At 45.0% G+C, this 10289-nt stretch overlaps 1 protein-coding gene across 7 annotated transcripts in view; it reads right to left on the reverse strand.

Annotated features, from left to right (window-relative positions):
- sox6 (SRY-box transcription factor 6) overlaps positions 1–10289 on the reverse strand; it is a 169147-nt gene that overhangs the window by 70213 nt on the left and 88645 nt on the right. The gene's annotated exons all lie outside the window — the stretch shown is intronic.

The following is a 10289-nucleotide window of genomic DNA, read 5'->3' on the forward strand; positions in this document are numbered from 1 at the left end:
CTCTGGCCACATCTGTCTTGAGTTTTGCACAGGGCTCCCAGGGGCCTGCTCCAGTTCAACTATTTTAATTTGACTAAACACCTGATTTATTTTATCTCTCCGATGAGGAAGGCCGTTTGTCTTAATAGGGCCTGTCAACCTTCAGCCCCATTCAGAGCAATTTACTGGCAGCCCTGAGCCGCAGCCATGGAAGAGAGCCGCAATTCTCCATTTATCCTCCGCAGAAAGGCACCTAAAAGCAGCTATTCACTGCTGCCGCATGTGGCTTTTCTGAGGGCTGAATTGACTTCTTATTCACCCGACTACACTTGTTGTGAATGGCTTATCTGTAAAATTGATACATTCGCTACCGATTTTATTAACCTTTGGCTCTGTCTATGAAGGCCCGCATTTTGGTGTCCCTTCAGGGACATTTGCCCCCCCCCCACAACCTTCAAGGGCCACTGGGGGAAAGAGAGGGGGTGGGAGGAGGCTTAAGGTGGGGCTTTTGATGGGTGAGGTGACTGGGGGTCATGTTCAGATGCCCTGATGTTCCGCTCCCAGCCCTGGCCCCTGCTCCAGCACATGATGACCTGTGTCAGGGAGCATGATCCACAGAGAGCCTTGCACCTCCACCCACCCCACACCCCACCCCACCCTCTGTCCAGGTCCTACGCAAAAGAAAGAACCCATCCCGGAGCATCTGGACTCAATACTGTCCTCTTCAACAGGACATCATTCACTGCAGCCGTGGAAGAGTTAAATCTGCATTACTGCATTGACTGACCACTTACGGACTACAGCAACAAGGCAGATGATAATGACCACATACAAAAAGGCTACCTAACTTCTAACAATATGTGGTTTTATATGTTGTTTTATATGGTGAATCAATAGAAAGTATGTTTACCTTAACATCTTTTGACATGTTTGTGCTTGTTGCAAAATACCATAAATTGTATGCACACATTTCTAGAGCTGCTGATACTGTATGTCTTGTGTATGCAAGTGTGTGAAAAGGAGTGGTCTCTTCTGCACATGCATGAGTGTGTGTGTGTGTGTGTGTGTGTGTGTGAGCAAGGGAGCGGTTGTGCGTGTCTTACAGGAGCAGTGTGTGCTGCTCAGGGGCCAAAGCGCGATCCTGTAGGCTCCAACCCAGAGGCCCTGCATGGGGAGTGCTAGTCTGCACAAACACTAACTGAATACTAACAGAGGGGCCATTGTTTTCCTGTTGGGTTGCATTGTGGGGCGCTCTCGCTGCCCCATGCACTAAGAAAATGGCAAGTCCACTCACCCCGCCCACCCAACCTCCCCCTTTCTCTCTCTCTCTCTCTCTCTCCTCTCTCTCTCTCTCTCTCTCTCTCTCTCTCTCTCTCTCTCTCTCTTGCTCTCTCTTTTTCTTATGCTTCAATTTTCTATATCTCTCTCCCTCCTTCTCTCTCTCTTCCCCCTCTTGTCTGTTTCCCTTTTCTTTTTTAGCCTCTCTTGTTTTGTGTCCTCAGCCTCCCACAGTGGTTCACAGTAGCTATTTCCCATGTTATTTTTTGTGCCGAGACAAATTAAATTAAATGCACTCATTTCAGACTTAGTGAATTTAGAATATGAAATGCAGTCATAGATGGGCATAGAATATCTCAAGTACATTAACTGCCTGCAGTTAAGAAATTAAGAAAATATAATTATCAGGAAGAAATTATAAGAATAAGAAATTATAAGAAATTAAAATATCAGGGTCTGATATCTGTTAAGTAGCATAACAGTATCACACATACACTATACAATACAAGATAAGATCATTAGAGAGAATACCAGTTGAACTGGAGCCAAGTTAAAACACTTTAATAATTCACAAGGAGGGCAACATATGCTTTTCTTCTTTGCCCTGAATTATAGATCAGCTTTAAAATGCAGATAAAAGTTTTATTGGCTGGTGGAGCTCAGCGCGGAGAGATGCGGCTCGAGTCGGACCAGCATCTTGACAAAGAGGCCCTTTCTTACATATTGCATGGCCCCAAACAGCGTGGGCCAGCGCTATCCTGTAAAGGTGTCTCCTCAGATCGACACTCTGGGCGGAAGACAGTCGAGAAGCACAGAAACGTGCGCTCCTCCACTAACACTTCACACACCACACACACACCACACACTGATACACTGTTACATGGCAGGAACCCTCAAGGAGCTCAGTTACCCCCGGTGAGTAAAAGAGGCTTCAGCACACACATACACACACACACACACACACACACACACACACACACACACACACACACACACACAAGGGAGCCTTGCATTTCTCGAATGAAATTCAGTCCTGATCTCGGAGACAGATTAGATGTATTTCCCGTTTGATTCTGCAGCTGAATTAATAGATATCTTAGCTTTCTTTATATAAAGAACGTCTAGAAGGGCTATATTACTGTGGCTGACCCAGGTTAAAAGCATAAAGCTGCAAAACAACTGCAGCCGCGGCTACCGCGCTGGACACCAGGGGCCAGTGGATGAAAGACACTTTGTAGGGGTGCGATTTGTTCTGTCCCACAGCTACCCCCCCCCCCCCCAAACACACACACACACACACACACACACACACACACACACACATAGACCCCCCTCCCACCCCGCTAATCAAGCAGACCCTAATTTGAGTTCCAAGTCCAGCCCGGGGAAGAGAAGGCAGCTTGTTACTTTGAAGAGTCCCAAGTGAATAACAGAGATAAAAGATGCAGGCACACACAAAAAAGGGAGAAGGGAGGAGAAAAAGAAAAAAGAATCACAAGGCGCCCTATTCTCTGCCCCGTCTTTGCTTTGGACAGCTGAACCATTATGACTAAATCTGAATGACTTTTTTCCCCTTCCCTGCTCCTTTCTTTCTCGGGAAAAAAAAAGGGAAAAGAGAAACGCCAGAGCACTGGAATTCCTTTGTCTCCCCATCAGTTGGCTATTGTGAATCCTCACATATGCTGCGGGCCCATCATAAGTCAATTAAGAGCGCTCTAAAAGCAGGGATTGTGTCGGGGCCGCAGCCCCACGCACACGGCACATAGCTGACATGCCAGACATGCTGCAGGAGGAGCCAGTTACATGCTCCTCACCATGGGAAAGGTATATGCCCACACACCCACACACACTTGTAGACAAACATTATCACACACTGTCCTTCACACACACACTCTCTCACACACAAATACTCTAACATGCAAACACACGCACATATACAATACTCTCACAGTCACACAGCCCAAAACTCAGAGAAGTTCACATGATGATTTTCAACCTGCAGACTTTTCACAACAATGCACACACACGATTTATGGCACTCATATGCTCTCCACGGTGAGCTGTCCCTTTTGTATAAACCCTTCTCAGAGGCAACACAAAGAGCCAGTTTACTCAGTGTTAAACTGCAGTCAGTGACCATCACAACATCCTGCTGTATTCAAATCTATATTCAAAGCTAGAAACTTTGTGTGAAGTACAACTGAATTTACATTTAGCATTTACTGAAGCACACTTAACATGTATAGCTAATATGGAGAATCTTAGTATGAGAGTGGATAATCTACTTTCATACATGTGTACATTTAAACATATTCTTTATGTAGTTTGAGACAGAAAAAAAAAAAATTGTTTAAATTATGGAATTAGGAATGTGTGTATGTGTGTGTCTCTCATCTCTTCCATGCACATTCATATACTCACCCACTGAAGTGTGGGCCAGCCATTTTGAGATATGATCTAGACAATACGAACAACATCTGTTTCACCTGGCCTTCTGCCTCCGGCATAATCTAAACCTCTCTAATCCCTCCAATAGAAACACTACTAACAAGCTGGAGCAAGGATTCACTATCTCATGTCCATGCACAGCAGCCAAGGCCATCAATTCTCCCAACATGAAAATGGATGGGATTTAATACCATCCAGCTAAACTCTCTTTTTTGGCCCACTGAATGACCACAAAAGATAACTCTGCATTTTAAGCACTTTAGATCAATTAGCTCTGTTTGCTTATGTTAATACCGCACCATCAAATAGCTGCATTATGTATCCGGTGTGTATGTGTGTGTGTGCGTGTGTGTGTGTGTGTGTGTGTGTGTGTGTGTGTGAGAGAGAGAGTAGGTGTAATGGGATGCTGGGAGCAAATGGACTCCATTCCATAAATATCCTGCTCATGACCATTTCAACACATGTTGTGTCTCACACAAAAGAATAGCGTGTATATACATATACAGTATATTTAAACATTAATTCTTTGCTTAAAAATATCTGCCTAACACTGTTGTAAAAGTGGCTATTGGCTATTAAGCTACATTTCATTTTTCATATTTCTGAAGTTCATAGGGCACATGAATGCAGGATTTAAGAGAGTGGGTTGCGCATCATCCAAGGCCATCCTAATCACATTACACTCTGAATGGCAGACTCCAACCATACCAGTTTGAAAGAGAGACAGCTTCATTGTAAAACATTATTTCAGGGCAAATAATAACAAACCTTGACAGTAAACAGATTAAATATCTTTCTGTTTAAAGATTTGTTTGCCAGCTTCAGGTTAGTTGCATCTGATAATCTAGTGATGTCAACAGGACATCTAAACAGGCTAATTAATATCATAAGAGATACAATGTTCTTCGCACCCAACCAAACACTAGATCTCAGCGAAACAGAACAGGAAACACCAGGCAGAGGCTGGACCTGGCCAAGCCGAACTCACAAACCTTTCCACAAGGAGATATTCAATCTGTTTCATATCAAGCCTTGTTATTGTTTGCCCAAAAATAATTTATTTGCAATAAAGCCATCCCTCTTTCAAACTGGAATGGTTGGAGGCTGGCATTGAGACTATAATGTGTTTAAGATGGCCTTGGATGATGCGCGTGACACTCTCTTAAATCCTGCATTCATCTCTAGTGGCATGCACAGCAACACCTTGACCTCTTCCTGTTTGCACGGAGGGGGGTGAGGGGAGGTGGGGGGCATTTGGCGTCAAACCTCCAACACTGGCCAACATTCAAGGTCTGATTCAAAGCAGAGCAACCTCTGCAAAACAAGGGGCAGTGTATCAAGAGATACAGCAGAGAGAGAAAGAGAGGGAGAGAAAGAAAAGGGAAGAGAGAAAGAGAAAGAGTGAGAAAGAGAGATAAAGAGAAAGGGAGAGAGAGAGAGATAGTGAGAGTTTCCCCCCTGTGTCCTGAGGAACCCCTGTGACTGTGACTATATTCTTTGGAATACAACGCCCTGCGTGCATTGGGAATGTAAGGTTTGGGTGCTGATCGCTAGGCTGGTGGTTGTTGGGTCTGCATGTCCAGGCACTGAGACTCTGCCCCTGGTTGCTGGCCCTCTCTGGGCCTGGCCCTCCCTCCCCTTGCCCTCCCCCTGGGGCGGTGTGGAGTGGGGCTGGTGGAGCCCAGTGCCGGCTGTAGGGGGAAATCCAGCGTGACATGTAGCAAAGCAGCCCAGCCCAGGCTGTGCCAGTGCTTAAGCGGCATTACACGCCCGCAAGGGTGCCATTTCGCCCCGCGGCCCCGGCGAAAGATAAGCATTTCAGTTGGCCTCCAAACGCTGCTCTTCGTTTGCCAAATGTAATAAAAATGCCGCTGCTCGTCTCCACTGCATTTTCTATGGCTATTGTCATATTGTCCCGCCCACACAAAAGGTCTGAAGTACCCACTTATTTTCAATTTGTTGAAAAGAAATCATGTGTCATCATGTGTGTTTGAGTAGTGTGTTTGGGTATGAGAGAGAGAGAGAGAGAGAGAGAGAGAGAGGAGAGAGAGCGAGAGAGAGAGATAGAGAGAGAGGGAAAGAAACAGTGTTTTTGTATGCAACCACCAAATTTTGTATGCCCCCCGTCTCCTACCTAGTGGTGGAGTGCTGAGCAGGGGCACACACACACACACACACACACACACACACACACACACACACACACACACACACATTCCTGTTTAACACACTCTTATTTGCTCCTGGGCTTTCAGCAACACCCCATCAGGAGCGAGAGCGAGAGAGAGAGAGGGCGCGGGCGCAAGCACACAAGAAAACAAGGTGTGCCTTTCTGCTGCCCAATGCCACAAGCTAAATTCCTCAATTCATTAGGGGGGCTGAAACAGAGCAACAACTCTCCCCCTCTCATTCATCTTGCAAATGTGCTCCGAAGAATAATAATTTACTGTAGCTCGTATTTCACCTGAACGGACGCATGGGGCAAACAGTTGACTATTGAGACGCGGGGGAGAAAAATGCAAACTGCCGCACTTCTCCTGTGTGGGTGGGGGAGCACGGGGGGTGGAAGGTGTAGTTCAGATGGGCTGACAAGCCCTCATGCTTACATTCTCTCTCTCCTCTCCGCTGAAGAACAATGTCTGCAAGTCTGATCTGACCTGGGTACAGGCTGGCTGTGGAACAGCCCCAATTGTCCTAATTTGGCCTGAACTGATCTGGAGTCAGCTCTGTTCTGAGGAAGCTCGCCCACCCACTTCATGCGCTCTTGAACAGTGAGAAGGGGTGTGCTGCAGATCAAATCAATCAGTGACCCGAGGAGGAAATTCATTTCTGCTCCTTGCTTTCGATTTCTCTTCAGTAAATTAGGGGAAATATTTCTGCAATGCATTCCCGACAATTGGTTGTAATTGTGTGGACTGTATTAAATAAAAAAGAAAAGTGGTACAAATGTCTCATGATTGGGCTACTTCTTGATTTGTTTTTTCATCAAAGATGTGGTATGTTGAGTTGTGGTCTTCAGGGGTTATCAAGGACAGCTTTCAAAAAAGAAAACACTGATTTTAAAAGGGCACCTCCATATTTGAATAAGATTGCAGCACACATTGTGTGTGTGTGAATACACACACACACACACACACACACACGCACATACACACAAATATGTTCATGGTTATATGTGTGTTTACAGATATGGTGTCATATATCTCCATAGGAGCTCAAACACCACTTGGTAGGAGCCATTAGGAATAAAGCTGAATGCTAAATTGAATAATCGTGTTTTCAAGTAAGTCCAGCTGCTCGAACAATTGGTGCTCTGTCTGCACGCACAGTCCCCCCTCTGTCCAGACGGAAAAGCAAGGCCAGGTACGACCAGCCTCAAATCAGTCTCAGCTGCGGCTCTCGCTGGCCATGCGCTCCTCTTAAGAAGCTTCCACTTATCAGGCTTCCACAGGACCTCCAGCACCAAAGCCCAGACAGCAGCCTCAAATTGATTAGGGGGAGCCTGACTTTCTTAGGGGCCAAGGAGCTGTGGTGGCCATTTTTTACGCACACACACACACACACACACACACACACAAAAAAAGGGAAAAAAATAGCATTGCACAATGGCCAGCTTTCTTTGTCGCCCATTTTTATGTTGGTCCTGAGGGGGAAGCCTTAATGGACTCTAGCTTGTGTTTATATTAAGCCACTGCCTTTTCCTCTTCTCTTCTGAGTTGTGTAAACTTTTTTTTTTTTATCTTTGGACTTTGAGCACTGCCCTGGGCTGAACACTCACATTCAGTGTTATAGTATAAATATATGTCTCACTGCTTGACCAATATGGAGTGCATTTTCATATGGAAATCTCAAACTCTTTGAATGTAATGGCTATTGTTTCATTGTATGTATTAAAAAGCAATACAGCATGCAAGGCTTGGGGATTTGTGATAACTATGAATATATGTATGCATACAGTATACCCTCATTATGTTTCCTGTCAGTGTATCTCACCTGTGCATGTAATCCTGCCTGCATTGTACAAGCGTCTCTCTCCCTCTCCCTCTCTCTCTCTCTCTCTCTCTCTCTCTCTCTCTCTCTCTCTCTCTCTCTCTCTCTCTCTCTCTCTCTCCCTCTCTCTCTCTCGGCCTGCAGTGGGCCTGTGTCTGCAGCTCTGTGGCTTGGACTGGGTCCAGGCAGCGGGCCTTTCCTGCTCTGTGGTTTTGTTCGTTGCCCGCCCCGCCGTTCCTCCTGATTGACAGCTAAGCTCAGGTATGAAAACAAACAGTTACCTCTCACACTGGCGGCTGGAAAGCAATCTGCCTCTGATTCCGCTGCGTTGATGCTTCTCGTCTGCTTTCTATTCCACCACGGTAACCAAAACTGTGAGCAATTTCTTGTTTAATGCCTTGACCTAATCAATTCAGATCTACTGTGAATTTTAATAGCCGGAAAATAAAACATAATAAAGGGACTACAACTATGTAAATTCTGAATGAACATGATTACAAACTGTAAATACTTTCCAAACCAACTGGATCACCACAACATCAGCGTCTCCCTGAACAAAAGCAGTGGCTTAACGCTCCATTTTGTGTTTCGGGATTTGTTTTGTTTTGTTGTTTAGCTGTTATTCCAGTCCCCCTGTAAGCGGTTATGAAGCCAGGACAAGTTTGAACACAAACGCGAGTCAAAGAATGCGCCTGTCAGGGCTGCAGGTGAAACAACAGTGGCAGCTCAGCCCAGCCCCATTGTTCTTTAGCTCCAGAGGGGATCATGCAGGTTGACTGGATCTACCCCCCACCCAAGCCACACACACTCCTACACACCCCACCCCCACCCGGCTCTTGACACGGCACACATACAGTGCGGATGCCTCAGCAGGTTCACGGGGTGAGAAATGTTTAAAGCAGTTTAGCACAGAATGTGACTGCAGAGGAGATCAAAAAAAAAAATCCTGGGCTCAGATCCACCACTTAGTTGAAAGACATTTTTTCCAAATAAAAGATGCGCCTTCAGCTATTTGGCTCAAAAACGTACCCGAGATTCAAAGTTATTTACTCTTTACACGCTCATCAAAAGGAGTCATCTTTAACAATAGTCCACAGCAAAAACAACAAACATAGTTCTATGTAAATTGCACAATGTCACTGGCTCAGAATTCAAAACAAGCCAGAAGGAAACAAGAGAGACACAGAGGACAGGGTTGCAAGACAGTCGGTAGCTTTTTATCTGCATGTCAGTCTTTATCTCCCACTCTACAGCACTAATTTGAACGTACATGTATGCTTAGCCTTTCTATTGATTTTAACCTAACAATTAATGCAGACCCGTAACACTTTAGATCTTAATCATAAGGTGTTTTCTGTTTGGTGCCTTTGTTTGTGCTTTAATTAAGGAGACCTTGTGCATCTCCAACCCTGGGTTTCCTTTATAATTGCCTGTATTTACATGAGGCTGACTTCAAACACGGAGAGAGACATTTGTAAGGGGGAGCACAAAGCAGGCCTTTGAAATGTCTACAGTCAAATGAAATGGCACACTAATTAAAAACCTTAGGCTGCCGATGCGATATGAAAAGCATTTCTGGTTGCGAGTCAGCTGCAGATTCAGGTCTCTGTGTGTGAGTGTGTGTGGGAAATCAAGAAAGCACAGTGGGCATTATCAGTCCTCCTACCTGGTTGCTATGACCTCACCCTTTCAATCAATCACAGGTTAAAAATGTCCTGTAATTCAAATAGATCTGCTTTCAAAAGGCTAAATCATTTTGAACATTTTATCCACAGCACTTTGATCTACAGTGGCTTATACTTGGGCAGGTACAATGAATCTAGTTTACCAAGGCACTGCATGATTTACATTGGGGTTCATTAAGGTTATTAAGGTTATTAGAATGTACGACTGTATCCCCCTCCCTCCCTCACCATATACAGAGTAAATCAATCCAATAATTAAAAGCAAGGGCATCTGTTTATAATTCTAAATTGCGCAAGATGATGGAATGTGATAAGCAGGGGACTCATATTACATCGAGAGAAAAAAAGTCAAAGATAATATAGAACCGGTTCTGAATATTTTGATATTTGTTAGCTAGTGCTATGTGCGGTAAACAAATAGAGTTACATGAGATATTCACTGGAACCGAACTGAGGTAATTCCAGGATGATTCAAATATCAGAGCAGAAATGGAGTGAGCTGGTGCTAAGGCACGCGGGAATGGGTGTGGAGAGTGACCTGAGAGAGAGAGAGAGAGAGAGAGAGAGAGAGAGAGAGAGAGAGAGAGAGAGAGAGAGAGATACTGAGGGAGGAGAGCAGGGCTGGAGCCAGAGCGAAGCCTGTGTTATCAGAGCCATGGTACTGTGCCTTGCTCTGCTACATAAACACCTTCCCTGTAACAGTCTGTGCTAAGAACTACATCAGAGACAGAGAGAGAAAGACAGAGAGAGAGAGAGAGTGAAAAAATAAAAAGCAGAGCCAAACCCAAGCCCACCTTCTCTGTGAATAAACACATTTCTTTTTTTTCTTGTTCTTTTTTGGATGAAATGTGTGGATGGTGTTTGCCCTGTGTGAGTTTGTAGTGGTGTTGCTGGGTGTCAGGGCGAGGT

This window comes from Alosa sapidissima, chromosome 14 (assembly GCF_018492685.1).
Source record: "Alosa sapidissima isolate fAloSap1 chromosome 14, fAloSap1.pri, whole genome shotgun sequence".
NCBI lineage: Eukaryota > Metazoa > Chordata > Actinopteri > Clupeiformes > Clupeidae > Alosa > Alosa sapidissima.